Here is a 17,523-nt window from a genome sequence, read left to right on the forward strand (position 1 = left end):
TTTATCCTTACTCTTTCAACGTGGCTGCTGGAACTCTGGATGTTATAAACACATTCCAGGTGGGAAGTTAAAGGACAAAGAATAAACAGGAAAGGGCCATGCCAGCCAAATATGCCTCATTTTATCAAAATGACAATGGATTTTCTGGAATTTCCACCCAAAGCTTAATCTTCTTGTTTGGAACTCCAGCCATCCCATGACTACCTATCTCTGTAAGGGGAGCCAGTGAACTGAGTATTCTAAACTCAAGTGCAACCCTGATTAGAGTTAATATATGTAAAGTGCTTAGAATAAGATCCAACATAGAGTAAGTGCTATGTATTTAATAAATGAAGAAATGAAGGAATTAAGGAATGAAAGGATGAAGAAAGAAAACTGGGTGCTGAGTAAACAAACAGAATAATTTCACACGGAGATAAATGACTTGTGTAAATTGCCCAGCTAATGAACAGTAGTGATGTAATTCCAACAGGATGTTTTCTTATTTTGAAGGACTTCTTCATTATTTTCTTTCCTTATATTACATAATAACATCTCCCAACAACACACAGTTTTAAAATTCCAACGTGATGATGCCTGTGAATGTCATGGGATTTTCATGAGCTGCTTCAGATACTAGTATTGAAAGTGAAGAACTCAGTTACAATAAGGAGGCCTGTCTAACCAGTTTCATTCTCTAGTGGGCTCCTTAGCTCTTCGTGTCTCGGGCTGGAAAAATGGCATTCACAGAAGCCCAACCATGGCTTAAACTTAAGAATCCCAGACTATTCTTGTAATTCTGCCACTTAATCTAGTGCCACAGATAAACTGGAAGTGAAAGCAGCACAGGACTCCCCGATAAATACTGACAAATGAGCACTCAACTGTAATGTGGGGGCCGCCTTTTATTAGCTAGATGTCCAGCATTTCTGGGTTTAGCCCTTAGGATAGTGAGCGATCCCAGTGTGTTCTGTCAACTACTGACTGTACAACCATATATCAACACAGTTGGTAACCTTCTTTGTTTGACCTTAGAAGTCCTTAAAAGTCATATATCATCCTCCAAATACAGACACACCAGGTCGACTTGAGTTTATCCTAGATGACAGAAGAGAGACTCGAAGATCAGCTCTTATAAAAATGCATTACTGATGAATATTGAAATATTACTGGGAAATTAAGCAGGATTATTAAACATCAAGAGATTAATGCTGGCTTGTTCTATGGCAGACGGAATTAACCACTAAGGAAGAGCTATTAAAAGTGCTGATATAAAATGTTTAAATATATATGTATAGAATGTGAAAATGACTAACTTTTCAAAGGTCAATCAAAGACAGAAAGCAAATGGGAAAGCTGAGAATGAAGGGTTCAGTGGTATAGAGTATTGTCTGTGGCCCTTCTCAACAGTCCTGTCACACCCACAGAGTTCATATTGACTTTACCTGAAGTACCTCTTTACTAATCAAAGAAAGGGAGTTTGGCTTTTTGCTTTAGCTGAGATCCACTGTGGATTCAGTGGATATCCACTGACTAGGTTGAGACCTTAAAAACCCAATCAAATAATGAAATCCCATCCCTTCCCCAAAAAGAAATTACTGTTTTCTTTTCATGTGGATTATGACGAGTTTAAACCCCAATGGCTATTCAGTTTCTCCTCACAGAAGACAAATATTTGCTAATTAAGGGTAAGAACAGATAGAACCAGAAGGTCACTCTGCTTATACCTTGCTAGAAATTATACAAGGAATTTTTTTATAAGACATTTAGAAATTCTTGTCTTCCATGGACACTGACACCATTATCATACTTTAATCTGCCTTCCTTTGTGAGATTATGATGCAGTGTGAGTCCCAGAAAGAGAACAAATAATGACTTCTGTTCCAGACACTCTTGAACTATTCTGCCCTGCATCCTGTGTAATCTCCAATCCACCATCTGAAATTAGACTCCCCAGTAGTGAATATGGGTTCCACTACACTCCTAGTATGGTTTCAAACAAGACATTTCTTCTTTTAAGTCAGTTTCCTCTTATACAACATGATGATCTTGATACTGAGCATACCACAGTCTGGTAGTTAGACTTAAAAGAGAATAAACACGTGAGGAGTTAGATAACTCCCGGATATCTAACAAATAGCCAATATGTAATACCAGTTATTACTTAAAGCAGAATAAAGTACTCTCTTAGGCAGATGGCATCGAATCTTCTTATAATGGATTTAGAGTACATTCACATGCACTATTTTTTCCCACTCTATCCTTTCAAGAAATTAATAAGCGGCCTAACTATATGAACACAGTCCTAGCATCCCAATGTATCTTAAGGCAAAACCCATTCTCCAACACTCAGTGGCTCACCATCTGATTAATGGGTTAATTCCTTTCCTTTGCTTCTGGAATAGAGTGATATAGTAAAAGGAATGCAGACCTATCATCTAAGTGGAAGCATCATCTATTCCAAGATGAAAGGTAAGATCTTTAGGGAATGTCAGAGCCCCCTGTTCATAAGCTTTGGTACATAAATGGATATGTATCAAGGTGCCTCTCATTTGCTTTAGTAAACCCTCCCTTTGAGAGACATTAATTAAAATATTTAGGGATCACAGCTGAGTCCACAATTTGAGTAGAAGCCAGATATTGAAAAAGGTCTCTCTTTCACTGTGTTATTTATTGTTGGTAGAAATATTCCAGCTGCTACTCAGAATGCTAAAACAACACTTCAAAGATGTCATGCATTTAATCTTCCCCTGTCCCATGAGGAGCAGAGAAATGAGTCAAGATGTAAAATGGTTCTCCTGCAGACATTCTGATGCAGCAACCATGGAATGAGGAGAAAGATACATTCTGGTCTCAAGCAACAAACCCAGAGTATAAAAGGTCTCTAAGAACACAGGGACAGACTGGCCCCAAATCCAAATTATTGTGCCAAATGGCCAATATCTGTGACCTTTCTAAACATCACTGTGTCAAATGCATCAACAAATTTTGATGAATAATTTCACATCTAGAATTCTCTTCTAATAAAATGATCAGCGTCGACATATCTCTCACTCTCAAATCTCTAGTCTACCCACACTCAAATCTCTCTTTTAAACTTCACAAACAAAATTCTTCAAGAATATATCACAGCTTTTAAACGTACCCCGCCTGGGGTGCCTGAGTGGCTCAGTCAGTTAGACACCTGACTCCTGGCTCAGGTTGTGATCTCACAGTCGTAGAATAGAGCCCCATGTCAGCCCTCAGGCTCCTTCTTGGCACGGAGGTTGCCTCAGGTTCTCTTTCCCTTCCCTCCCTGTCCCTCACCCTCTCTCTCCCAAATAAATAAAAATCATTAAAAACAAACAAACAAATCTACTCCTCCCTACATTGGCCTCTCTAAGCACATGGCACCTCCCCCAATGAACACCATCTTTGACTGCTTCTCCTTCCTAACTTTCTGAGTAAAACCATCACGTCTTATCAGCATTATTTAAAAGGAAAAAAAAAAAAAAACATCCTTTTTCTCCATCCTAATTCCCAATCTCCTACTACATTAGGTCCAGCTATCATCATCTATGCTTTGCTTATGGGAATCATTTCCTAACTAGACTCTTTGTCTGCTTTGCTCCCCCACCAATGTAAGCCCCACAAAGTCACCAGTAATCTCTCAGAATGAATTTCTAATTATGTTGTCCCCCTAAGCCCATGGCTAAAATATTTTAAAGATTTTCACTGCCTTCAGAATAAAGAACTAATTCCTTAAAATTTCGTAAAAGTCTTTTCTTGATCTGGCCCAAGTTGTCTTCTCAAGAAGCCTATTATCACTCAACGTTCTAGATACACTGAATTACTTGTAGCTTTTCTAACTTATCAAGCTTCTTTCTTGTTCATAGGTATTTGCACTTCCTGATGACTACACTTAGAAGAGCAGCTTCTTCCCCCATATTTTCATTTATCTGGTTAATTCTTATTCACCTTTCAGATTTCAGCTAAAGACTGCCTCTTCCTTAAAGTTTTCTCTGACTTTAGGGCGCCTGGGTAGCACAGTTGGTTAAGCATCTGACTCTTCGTTTCAGCTCAGGCCCTGATCTCAGGGTTGTGAGATGGAGCCCCTCCTCAGGCTCCACACTGAGGCGGAGTAAGACTGTGTAAGGCTCTCTCAGCCATTCCCCTCTGCGTGTTCTCTCTGTCTCTAAAATAGATTTTTTTTAAAAGATTTAGTTTATTTACTTGACAGAGAGAGAGAGAGTGAACACAAGCAGGGGGAGTGGGAGGGGGAAAAGCAGCCTTCCCACCAAGCACAGAGCCAGACGCAAGGCTGAATCCCAGGACCATGGGATCATGACCTGAGCCGAAGGCAGATGCTTAACGACTGAGCCACCCAGATGCCCCTAAATAAATAGATCTTAAAAAAAAAAGTTTTCTCTGACTTCCAAATTTATCCAGTACTTATCATATGCCCCCAGCACTTTTCACACAATAATGTAATTACTGTTTTTTCCTATTCCTCTCTAGACTTCTGCTTTTCCACGATTATTAAATTCAGCAACTTCATTTGTTGAATTTTCAATGCATAAAACAGGGTCTCACACAAAATAAGTATTCAATAAAGAATCTTAAATAAATACTAATATATTCATCAAGGTTTGATTACAAAAACAAAAAAAATGGTAACTATGTAAAATGCCAAAATATAGAAATGGGTAAACAAACTAGGGCACATATATAAGGTAAAAATCAGCATTTTTCCTTTTCAAAATTTAAAAAAAAGGTTTTTTAAATTCTTCACAGATGGGAGCACAGAAATGACAAAATACTGAGTAAAAATCAAACAAAATCTGCATTACCAGTATGATGTTAATTAGATAGATAGATAAAAGATGATAGATAGATGATAAACTGAAAAATATACAAAATATGATGATAGTTTTTATCTTGTCTTATGTATAATTTTTATTTGCTTATTAGGCTTTGAAGTATATTTCTGATTTCTTGTGATGAATCAAATAAAAAATAATAGAAGAGTAAAAGGGCTGCAGTGAATTCTGACTTCACCTGAGCCAGTATCCATAACCAAAGAAGTCACACTTGCCGGGGCACCTGGGTGGCTCAGTGGGTTAAAGCCTCTGCCTTTAGCTCAGGTTGTGGTCCCAAGGTCCTGGGATCAAGCTCTGCATCAGGCTCTCTGCTCAGCAGGGATCCTGCTTCCCCCTCTCTCTCTGCCTGCCTCTCTGTCTACTTACGATCTCTCTCTGGCAAATAAATAAATAAAATCTTAAAAAAAAAAAAGAAGTCACATTTGCCGACATGGAGCGGCACAGCTGGAATCTCAGAGCTAATGCTGAAAGTTAGGTGGGTGGAATATACTGGGGTCTGACACCAGTATTGAAGGCAGGAATGAAAACCAGGCAGCCAAGAGCAAGTCCAGAAGGTGGAACTCAATGAATGGCCGAGAGAAATTTCCCAGAATAGCTCCTAGAATCATAAATTAAAACAATAACAATCTAGTCTGGATCTGAGTGGGCCAACAACGCCAAAATAAGGAAATTCAACAGATCAGTTTCCGCAAGCAGAGAGAAATCTGAGCTCCTCCTTAGGAACTGAAGTAGTCTACCATTGCCTAGATTAGATATGCATGGTCAGAATTAGGGTAATGATTGGGGGCATGAGGCTAAATACAAGATACGTACACTGATGTCAGTAAAATTCATACTGGACCCCACTGGCTAACAGAAATTAATTCCTCCACATATCTTCTTCAAAACGTGCACAAGGCCTAGACAGGGACTAAAGCAGTAAAGGATGGAATCATTTTATGCTTTAGAAGGGTGGGGAAGCCAAAGGCAGAAGGCAAGGAAGGGAAGCAATTTTATGACTATCCTTTGATAAAGACAATGTTCCAGCATTCTTCAGTAATTTTCAAAATGGAACTAAATAATAAATGCTCTCTTCGAAAAGAATAATTACCTGGTTAAATTAAAGAGTGTTTTCTTATGAGGACTGCAATTAAAAATAGAGGGCAAGAGAAACTTGCCTTAGCCATTTGCCATCACCCCAGGGTTTGTTGATCAACTTTATGCTTCATTTATGTCTCCATAAATCATACCGTGGAATTAAGTGTGTGGCTGACATGAATACTGTCCACTTTGCAAAGGAAAAGACAAGGAGAAAGAAAAACTTTATGCCAAAGCATGACGCTATCATACAAAAATTCTTTATAATTATTATCTCTGCTTCCTCACAAAAATGAGATTACTCTCTTGGTGGATGTCATAGAATTGAGGCTTTGAAATGGAGATGCTAAGCTGTAAATTACATTTCTGAATCAATTATGCCTCTATCAGAAAGGCTATAAATAACATGCAGAATTACCAGATGTGTAATTTTTTGTTACACTTGAACATTTGGCGCGTTTAGAATGTCTAAGTGAGGGACTTGGGTTAATCTGTGAATTTCACGGATTCATCTGACAAGACAGAAGAAAAATGTGGGTGAGAATTATGATGACCTTGCTTCAAGGAGACTTATCAGAACAAGGTCGACTCAAGAATTTTCCCGCATTTTTCTGAAAAGAGACTCAGATGGGAAACAATCCTGGAGCCCCTTGGTGTTCCTTGGGTTGAATTCTCAAAAGAGTGAGCAAAGGACACATTTGGTTTCAGATGGGTTACTTGAGCAAAATACAATTCAGGGAAGAGCCTTTCATCTGACAGCTTTACACTGATTTTATTTTGCCACCTTCTTGAGAAGTCTAAGCAAGAAACTGTTGACCTGTGCGCTATGACCAGGCTCAGCATCCGAAACTGAAACATCAAATAGTGGGTACATATAAGGGCTAAAGTTTATCAAGCAGCCTCGGGCAGTGACCTTCCCAGAAATCTCACTTATTCCTGGGTCTGTTACATCATAGCATTTTTCCCCCTGTGGCAAGTTAAGCTTTTATTACTCTTATTTGTAGGCGAGCATTTGTGTTATTAAATTTAGAAGCTGTCAGTCATAGGACTAAGGGAAAAATATTCCTCTCCATTTAGGAGAATTTTATACCTACCTCCTCCTGAAAAATGCTCAGGTCACGTAGGAGCTTGTTACTACATTAAAGGAAATCTGGCTCCTTCAATGGACTTAGGTAAATACTATGCAATTAAATAAATTTTTATCAGTCATGCCTAGAGTTGACTACTGCTTCCTAAAGCCAGGAAATGGAATTAGTCTCTGCATTTTTTTCTTCCTCAGCGCAGCATAATAAAACGAACAAAGAAGATGAAATCTGCTGGAGTCTGACAGATAAAATATATCTCAGATCATAATGTTGAAAATGCAGCACTATGGTTCCAACCCAACTCAGTTTTCTTATCCATACAATGGATATAATGGCATCTAAATCCCAACGTTATTTTTTAAATTAAATTGGATAATGTTTGCCAAAGATTTTGCACCATTCCCTATGGGTCCTAGAGGAAGTAGTTCTCACTATCATTTAGAGAGCTTTTTTTCCTCCTTCTTCTTCAATTCCACATGCCTCTTCCCACATTTACCTTCCACCCACAATCGCCTGCTCCCAGGGAGAAGTGGCGCTTAACAGTTAAGAGCTTAAACCCCGTCTGGTTTTGGATCCTAGTTCAGACACTCATCAGCTTCTGGAGTGTCAGGTTGATATATAACTGACCTCTGCCTCTATTTTCTCATCTGTTAAATGGGGATAATAATAGTAACCGCCTCCCAGAGAGGATACTTTCCTTACCCAGGGAGTGCTTGTTTTCAGGAATTATTGGGATAAAACAGAGAAAGCGCTCAGGACACTGCCTGGCACATAAGAGCACACAGTAAATGCTGCTTCTCCTACAAATACGTTTAACATCTGTTGAACCCATTCTCCCTCCCTGTAACGTTAGAGAAATGTGTTGACTTCTTCTAGTTAAAATGGTCATCCCCAGCTTTTGAGTAAGAGGATACAAAGTGGACCAGTGACTGGATCTCAGAAGAACATTGGCAGATGTCAAAGCTAATGCACTTAGCGAAAGAAAAATCAGGCTCAGATATCATAATGGGATGCACCCGAACCACATAAGGTATTACTATGAAGACTAGTAGCAAATCCTCCAAAAAAGTAAACAAGAGGAAATAGGAGATGAAGAGGGAACCACAATCATGTGCATGCGTGTGATATTCTAGAGGGCTGTTCTTTAAGGGGCAGGAGCTCACCCACTAAACAGGCCTCTTACATCCTGATTTCAATTATAAGAAAACTAGCTCCTGTGCCTTTTTAGAAAGCTACTAGTAAGGACCTGCTTATGAAGCCTTGAAAGCACTGTGTTTTTTGTTCTGATGGAGAGATGCATCCAAAACAATGGATATCTCCTCAACAAGTATGAGAAAAAAACGCAAGGTTTGGGCTTTGCATATGCAAAAGTATAAACAATCTGACTTGTTTTGTTTCTCTTTAATAACTGGTACCTTCTTTTACTTTTTCATTGACAGCCACAAGACGTCTTGCCCTGTCTTCCAGAAAGTGGTAGCTTTTCTGTTCATAGAGTTGCTACTATTCTTTTCTTCGATCTTCTGCTCAGTTCTTAGGTGTTCAGAATGGTTTGATAGCTATCTAGCTGAATTCCTGGGACCAGATGAAATTTCGGTCTCCTTTTCCTCTGTCACCCTGGACTACCCCCTGAATTATTATTTTTTTAAAATACTGGGGGACAAGTTGTCACATCAGAACTTGTTCATGCACTTGCCCTCATAACAGATCTGTGAAGATGTGTTAACTCAAGAGTCAACGTTTCAACCAAATCCCAAAGATCCTGTAATATTCCAATGAACACTTTGCATATGGTTATCCTCAGAATAAAGGATTTTTTTCCCATTTAAGGATACTAATAGAGTAATATCAAGCTTCCACACTGAAGTATAGTTGTCACATCGTATCACATTATACTGATAATTTGCATATTAAACATTCTTATTTGTTTAAAACATGCTGTTTTGCTCTTCTCTGAATGACTGCTTTTTGAGAATAGAAAGAGAAACATTAAAATCTTAGAGTTGACTCTTTAAAGCATATAGTCATCAGATATGAGTCATAGAAAGAAAATTGATGGGGTCAAATCTTCTCTTTTGCTAACTGTGAAATGTGAGTAAATAAAAAGGAAATTTGAAGGATTCTACCAGGAAAATACAAGATACAAGTTTTGTACAACTCACACAAATTTAAAGCAAAAGTAGAACAGCACAGGAAAAACCAAGTACATTTGTAATTTAATGCTTAGTCAAACAGATGAATTGACTATGAAGACAAAAACAATTATTCTCACAATGTGGTCATATTTAAAGATAGGGCCTGTGGAGCATAGTAACACATGCGGGCTATAATTTCTGAGTTACTTTTTTGCTCTTGTTTCTTTTATAGGATAAATAGTCCTAAATTGATTATAAGCAGAAAATGAAAGGTTTGAGCCTTCACTGCTAAACTTATGTGCACCTATTTTAAAAACTTATTAAAAAGATAGTTCTGGTAGTATGTGAGCATATTTTGGATGAACGAAAAAAAAATCCCATTGTTACTGAAAATCTCTGACCCACTGAGGAAATTTTATTAAAAAGTGATTTTGGTAATCGGCTTTATTCTCAGCATGGTTTCATGCAAGATGGTATACAGAGAGAGGAAGATGAGCATATAGATTTGGAAAATAGGAAGCAGTGATGGAAACACAGCATTTACTCCAGATCTAACTTTGATGAGGAACAGAAGTGAGGCAGCTGATGCCGTGAGTCAGGCAATGTTAGCAGAGAATTCATTCCCGTGGGTATTCAGATGAACCGACGTAGCTGGCCAATAACAATGGCAATCTCAATGCAAATAATAATAATAATAATAATTCTGTATATTCTCATTTATTACATTAGTACCTTGTTTGTAATATTATATCCAATATGTTTTCCTCTAAAATGTAGCTAGATGACAAAACTAACCCAGATTATGGTTGGGTGATTTACTCTGTTGGGCCCATATTATATAGTTCAAATTTCAAGAAGTCTAATTAGGTTAGTAGCAGGCTACAGGTTTGGTTTGGTTTTGTAATATTTATTTATTTTAAAGCAAGAGAGTGTGACCAGAAGGAGGGGCGGAGGGAGAGGAAGAGACTCGCAGACTTGAGAGCTTGACTCAGGGCTTGAACTCACCACCCTGAGATCATGACCTGAGCTGATATCAAGAATCTGTCACTTAACTGAGCCACCCAGGAGCGCCTACAGTTTTGTTTTGTTTTGTTTTTTTCTTAATCAGAATTGATTTTATAAGGCACTTTCACAAATGCCACATAGTGGACTGTTGAATATGCACTTGTTCACTTATCACATTTTCTTGTAACAAGATCTTTGCGAGATGGGTAAGCTTCTAAATGAGGCTCTTGGCTCCTGTGGTCTCATTCCCCTTCCCTACATTTCAAAGAAGGATGGTGATCTGGATTGGCCACACTCTAGGATGATGTGACATGTCACAGACTGAGAGACTGGGAATGTCAAAGGAGTGAAAAGATCAAGCATCCCACTAAATACTCTCTCTTCACCCTTGTGGCTAATGGAATGGGCCATGAGAATATTGGGAACGAGCCAGGGTATATAGCAGGGCCATCACTATGCTGGCTTCAGGTATAAGTCATTTTCCTCCAGTCCTCAGGCAGGCGTGCTCAGACCTGGATGGCAAGAGCTGAGGTACGTGTTTTGGCTATACCAAGGTATGTCAGTATAAGTGTCTAGGGAAGAAGGTCCACATTTATGGATAAAGCCAAACCTCCAACTGATAATAAGGCATTTCTACAGCTTACCTGTACCAGAAATTTATAAGGAAGAAGAAATTCTAGAGAAGATCTATTTCTAGCAGTTTCTTTATTTTTTTAAGATTTTATTTATTTATTTGGCAGAGAGAGACACAGCAAGAGAGGGAAAACAAGCAGAGGGAGTGGGAGAGGGAGAAGAAGGCTTCCTGCCAAGCAGGGAGCCTAACATGGGGCTCTATCCCAGCACCCTGGGATCATGACCTGAGCGACAGCAGACACTTAACTACTGAGCCACCCAGGTGCCCCTTCCAGCAATTTCTACCACTATGAGTATATGTCCAGAAAATTTCCTATTTCTGTGGAGACAAAATTCCTAAGGCATTCCCCATAATTCCTTTCCTGAATGAGGAACAGGCTTGTGTTACATTCTTAATCTTCTTTACATTTTATTCACTTCATATTTTGATAGACGGCTTAAGGGACTTAAAGCAAGGTCACTGTCATTCTGTTCATGATTAAAATTATGAGAACAAATGAGAGAACACACACTCATGCTTACACAATCATAACTCACAGATTTCTTCATCTTTTCTTCATGTGTTTAAATTAGCCACACAAATCAGTTTTCAAAGCATTCAGAGATGTCTACTCATAATTTCACAGGTTTTATGCACAGTATTGGCATTATGAAGGAAAATGTCAAAGATCTTCTATTGAAATAATTTGGCCAATAACAGAATGTGGACTCATGGCAATAATTTACACAGAAAATAGATTCAAGTTAACAAACATTTAACAACTTAAACAGTGACCAATTGATAATTTTCGTTGGTAGCCAATAGAAAATTCTGAATTTGTGAAGGGTTCATTATTCCTTGACCAACAACTGTTCACCACAGTTCATATATTTGAAAAGATAAACTGGGAATATTACCCTCTTACAGATACAAGTAATTTCTGGTTTCACTCAAATAAAGAAAATCAGTACTTCTTTTATTCATTTTATTTTTCCTTTTCTTGCTGTTTCGACAAAGTACAGTGGGATAACTTTTTTAAGCCAATGAGTCCTGAGTTCAATTCCACATGAACTACTTAATAAATGTTTGATCCTGTGCAACCTGCTTAATTTCACAAGTTTACTCATCTATACAGTGGGAATGCTTATGGATGCTACTTACAAATAAGTCTACTGAGAGAATTAAATGAGCAAATACCCACTAAAGATATTCAACAAACACTGGGTCCTCTGTACTTAAGGCATGTACAGGCATGAAAAAGTTACAAAGATATTTATGAAACACTTACTACTTTTAAATAAATTAATTTAGTAAGAGATTATATTTATTTTTTTTTAAGATTTCATGTATTTGAGAGAATGAGTGCATTAGTAGGGGGCAGGGCAGAGGGAAAGAATCTTCAAGCAGAGTCCCTGCTGAACACAGAGGCTGACTTGGGGCTCCATCTCACAACCCTGAGATCATGACCTGAGCCCAAATCAAGAGTCAGAGGCTTAACTGATGGAACCACCCAGGTGCCCCAAAGATTATATCTAAATAATTAATTTTTATTATTTTCAAATAATATTATTGGGACACAATGTGAAGATTGAATTAGGCTGCTCTTCAACCATGTCTGCCCCTTCGGTCATCAGATTCTTCTTTGCTCCACTCACACCCTAGAACAGAGACCATTTTTCTTGACTGACAAACCCATACCCCCTTGGCAATATTCACCACCCTAGTGCACATTCCCTTGAATATGTGTTCTCTGTTATTAGGAAACACTGACCATTAAAGGAACTAAACAGTAACATTTGTGAGAACAGAGACTGTATTTTTGTTAAGTATTTTATTATTAGGAAATAATAAGTATTCAATATATTTTGGTTGCACGAATGAATGTCTGCTTTGTTCCCAAAACCCCACTAGAAGAAGCTGACTATGTGTTTTCCTAGTCAATTCTCCAAAGAACCCTGAGAGTGAAATATAAACACTGTTTTACATGAAGAAAATCAAGTTTCAAAAATCCTTTTTAAGTAAAAAAAAAAAGTAAATAAAACTCTTTTTATGTAAAGAAAAAAGAAAATCAAGGTTCAGAGATAATTATTGATTTGCCAACCTCTCATATATGCTAAAAGATTGTGTTCGTCTTTATGCCAGACCTATGTAACTCCAAAGTTCCTGTGCTATCATCTACTTTAGCATTCTCTCTCCCTGCGTGAGGTTCAGTTCATCACAAGATAACAACAACAACAACAACAAAAAACTATTGATAAATGCATTAGTGAAAACTTTAATGACCTCCTGTCCAGAGAATAATAATGGACTGAGCATCCCCACTTAAGAGATGAAGTAATTATAATAATAACAAATATCCATAGTAATAATCATTGATACCTTCAACTTCTGTTAGAGTTCCTTAAAATTTACAATTACTTTACACATTTGATTTGACTTGCCCACTGTCACATGCCTATAAGTGATAGGGCCAGATTTCTCTGTGATGCTGAAGGCCCTCCATGAAATCATTCCTTATCCCCTAAAACATGCCAGCAATGTTGAAGAGGCAGGTACTTTGGACATTGCTTGAGAGCCCTCTTACAAACTGAACGAAGGGCTCTTTCTTTTTTTTTTTTTTTTTTTTTTTTTTTTTTTTTTTTTTTAATTTATTTGACAGACAGAGATCACAAGTAGGCAGAGAGGCAGGCAGAGAGAGCGAGAGAAGAGGAAGCAGGCTCCCTGCCAAGCAGAGAGCCCGATGCGGGGCTCGATCCCAAGACTTTGGGATCACGACCTGAGCCGAAGGCAGAGGCTTAACCCACTGAGCCACCCAGGCGCCGAAGGGCTCTTTCTTAATTGCCCTCCGTTTCACTCCTCTCTGACAACCCCGGGACATGAGTAGGAAGGCCCCCTTCTGTTCAATAAAGGCTGGTAATAAATAAGCCTGGAAATGGCCATGGATACTGGTAAGATTTACTTCTTCAGGGGCGCCTGGGTGGCTCAGTGGGCTAAAGCCTCTGCCTTCGGCTCAGGTCATGATCCCAGGTTCCTGGGATTGAGCCCCGCATCGGGCGTTCCTGGGATCGAGCCCTACATCGGGCTCTCTGCTCAGCGGGGAGCCTGCTTCCTCCTCTCTCTCTGCCTGCCTCTCTGCCTACTTGTGATCTCTGTCTGTCAAATAAATAAATAAAATCTTAAAAAAAAAAAAAAAAGATTTACTTCTTCAATGTTTGATGGCACCAAGTGCTTCGCCAGCACAAGTACTCTATAATACTCCCTCTTTGGATAACAACAAACATTTTACAAACAAACAACAAATATTATCTTTGGATAACAACAAACATTTTACAAACAAACAACAAATATTATCTTTGGATAACAACAAACATTTCAAAAGAACCAAAAAATATTAATTCTGTAAAATGCTTAGAAAACATATTGGGGGGCTCCTGGGTGACTCAGTCATTAAGCGGCTGCCTTCAGCTCAAGTCGTGATCCCAGGGTCCTGGGATTGAGCCCTGTATCAGGTTCCCTGCTCCACAGGAAGCCTGCTTCTCCCTCTCTCACTCCCCCTGCTTGTGTTTCCTCTCTCACCGTCTCTCTTGGTCAATAAATAAATAAATAAATAAATAAATAATAAAATCTTTAAAAAAAAGGAAAGGAAAGGAAATATAATGGGTCTGATCTAATCACTTTGCAGAAAAAGAAAAAGTCAAGACTGATGAGAAAGTCAAGATTAAGAACATTTCTTTCCTTCCTCCTTGCTCTTCTTCTACAATAACTCATTACCTGTCATTTGAAAATGACAATGTAGGATTCAAAAGATACCTCGAAAGACAGATTGTTTTCCTATGTATCTGTATGTGTGTATCTGTGTTGGGGGGGGCACATATGTGTGTGTGTTTTCCAAACAGGGTTCTTGCCACTGAAGATATAAGATTGATCCTCCAGGAACTCACTGTCTATTATTAGAGAAGCCAAGTCATAAATAATCACCAAAAAAATACATAATCACACATGTCATGATAGTGATATTGTCAAGATTGAGTACCTCTCCTTTGAGTCAAGCCAGCTTGTTAGTGCCTTCTGTTCCTTAGTCTATAGCTTGTTTCTTCCCTCCAGATTGATTCTTATTGCCTTGTCAATTGCAGCCCTCCTAGGAGACCAGAGTGGATGACATTATAACCCAGAGCAGACCTCAGGGACCAGCCCCTGTAGCCCGGACTATGACACTTTCCTTCCATTAACCCTGACTGAGTACTAAAGATGGAACATTTTGGTTTACAATTCCCTAAACACCTCTTGAGTTCAGCTTGCCTCAAGTAGGACCATACATCAGAGTTATATTTTCCCTAGCTTTGATGCCTTATATTCTGGTTAGTTCCAGGGGTTCAGGTTTCAAGCACCAAACCTTGTTCTTAAAAGTCACTCTTTCAAATATTCATGATGTTCTATTTGTTTGTTTTTAAACTCAGTGTACGAGATTAAACAGAAATTTTAATCCATTTAAGAAGAAGCTAGTAGAGAAGTTGGATTATAATTAGTACCATGGCTAAGTATAGCACTTCTGTTTGCCTGAAGGCTAATTGCCTACATCATCCAATATTTATAGCTGATACGGACCACTGGTATCCATTTTTTTAACGACTGTATTTATTTATTTGAAATACAGAGAGCGAGCAAGCGAAAGAGAGAGAGAGGACGAAAGAGAGAGAGCACAAGCAGTTGGCAGAGGCAGAGGGAGAGGGAGAAGCAGACTCCCTGCTCAGCAGGGAGCCCAACATGGGGCTCGATCCCAGGACTCTGGGATCAATGACCTGAGCTGAAAGCAGATGCTTATCCAACTGAGCCACCTAAGCACCCCACTGGTATCCATTTCTGCATCTAGTGAATGCTTTAGAGAAGGGGATTACATAAAATTTTAACCAACATGTTCTTTCCTTCTTCTCAAAATAACAAACCTGTAATACTGTAAAGTATGCAGGAATAAATTTTAGACAGAGCAGGTATACATCAGATTAGAGCTAGCCATTAGCCAATATTTTTAAAGAAGTAATGGACATAGCAAAACAATGATCAACCACAAAGCTCACTAAATATACATAAAATATATATATCTCCTATCTGAGTCAATCTTAACATCCTGTCTGTTATGCATACTGGGACTATTTATTTCCATAAAGAAATAACATTAATAAGAAGAATAAGAAGATTCTATCAGGTTTCTGTTATTGACATTTTTAACCACACACTAGCTCAGGTTTCCTAAGTAGTCAACACACTCAAGGCTTATGCTACATCTAATAACAGTCACTTAGACCCTTCTGGTTTAAACCATAAAAACACTCTGTGTCTGAGAGAAAGAGAAACAAACAAAACAAAACAAAAAAAAAAGTAGATGGGTGGTATTTCTAATTCTAATCTGTCTTTGTCTTGTACTAATCTTTTTTATCACATTCTGGAGCAAGAAAAAATTATTGCTGAAATAGGTAAATATCTTAGAAGAATTGTGTTAGGTAATATAGCAAAACACCCTCAATAAATATTGTTTTCTGAATCATTTGTGTAATACATATTTTCCAATGATTGCCCTGTCCCGTTCACCATGCAACTTCTGAGAAGTCATGGGGTATAAGACTTAATCTCTCTTTCAGAGTCATCCAAGCCTCTCCTTTGGAGCCATGCAAACAAACAGTTAAATGCCACTGCCAGGACAATTCTCTTTTCTTTCTGTCTCCTCCAGCCATCCAAGATGAAGAAAGGAAAGAAGGCCAAGGGAACGAAGTCGGCCTCAGCCCCTGCTGTTGTGAAGAAGCAGGAACCCAAGTAGGTGCTCAATCCCCTATTTGAGAAAAGATCCAAGAACTGAACAGGACATCCAGCCCAAAAGGGACTTCACCTGCTTTGTCCAATGGCCCTGCTATTGGCTGCAGCAGCAAAGGGCTAGTCTCTGGACACATCTCAAAGTGCCCCCGTGATTAACCAGTTCACCCAAGCCTTGGACCACCAAATAGCTACTCAGCTGCTTCAGCTGGCCCCCAAATACAGACCAGAGACAAAGCAAGAGAAGAAGCAGATTGTTGGCCCAGGCTGAGAATTTAAAGCTGCTGGTGAAGGGGCGGTCCCCACTAAGAGGCCAACTGTCCTCCAAGCAGGGGTTATGACTCACCATGTTGGTGGAAAATAGGAAGGCTCAGCTGGTAGCAACTGCACATGATGTGAATCCCAGTGAGCTGGTTGTCTTCCTGCCTGCCTTATGTTGTGAGAAGCGGTTCCCTAGCGCCTTATCAAGGGGAGGGCCAGGCTGGGCTTCTGGTCCACAGGAAGCCTTGCACCACTGTAGCCCTCACACAGAGTAACTCAGAAGACAAAGGAGCTCTGGCTAACCTGATGGAATCTATCAGGACCAATTGCAATGACAGATATGACGAGATCTGCCATCACTGGGGAGGCAACCTTCTGGGTCCGAAGTCAGCGGCTCACGTTGTCAAGCTTTTCACGTTGAAAAGGCAAGAGCTGAAGAATGGGCCACCCAACTGGGCTAAGCGTACACTGCTGAATTGTCTGTACATAAAAGTAATCAGAAGTTCTCTTTCAAAAAAAAAAAAAATGCCACTGCCGGAATAATAGTATAGGTGCAAACAAACATGATGTCACAGAAAAAAAGATAAGTGACTGATCTGCGGGGAGTCAGGAAGGGTAATAGGAGGGGACAGCAGCGGATTAAGAGGAGCATATGAGGTGCATGTGTGGGGAGAACAGGAAGAGACAAGTGGAAAGTGGGGAGGCTG

The 17,523-nt window shown here is 39.1% G+C and overlaps 1 pseudogene; it reads left to right on the forward strand.

Annotated features, from left to right (window-relative positions):
* The first annotated feature begins 16,478 nt into the window (after positions 1–16,478).
* On the forward strand, positions 16,479–17,277 carry LOC123931858 (annotated as a pseudogene).
* The last annotated feature ends 246 nt before the right edge of the window (positions 17,278–17,523 follow it).

This window comes from Meles meles, chromosome 19 (genome assembly GCF_922984935.1).
Source record: "Meles meles chromosome 19, mMelMel3.1 paternal haplotype, whole genome shotgun sequence".
NCBI classification, from domain to species: domain Eukaryota; kingdom Metazoa; phylum Chordata; class Mammalia; order Carnivora; family Mustelidae; genus Meles; species Meles meles.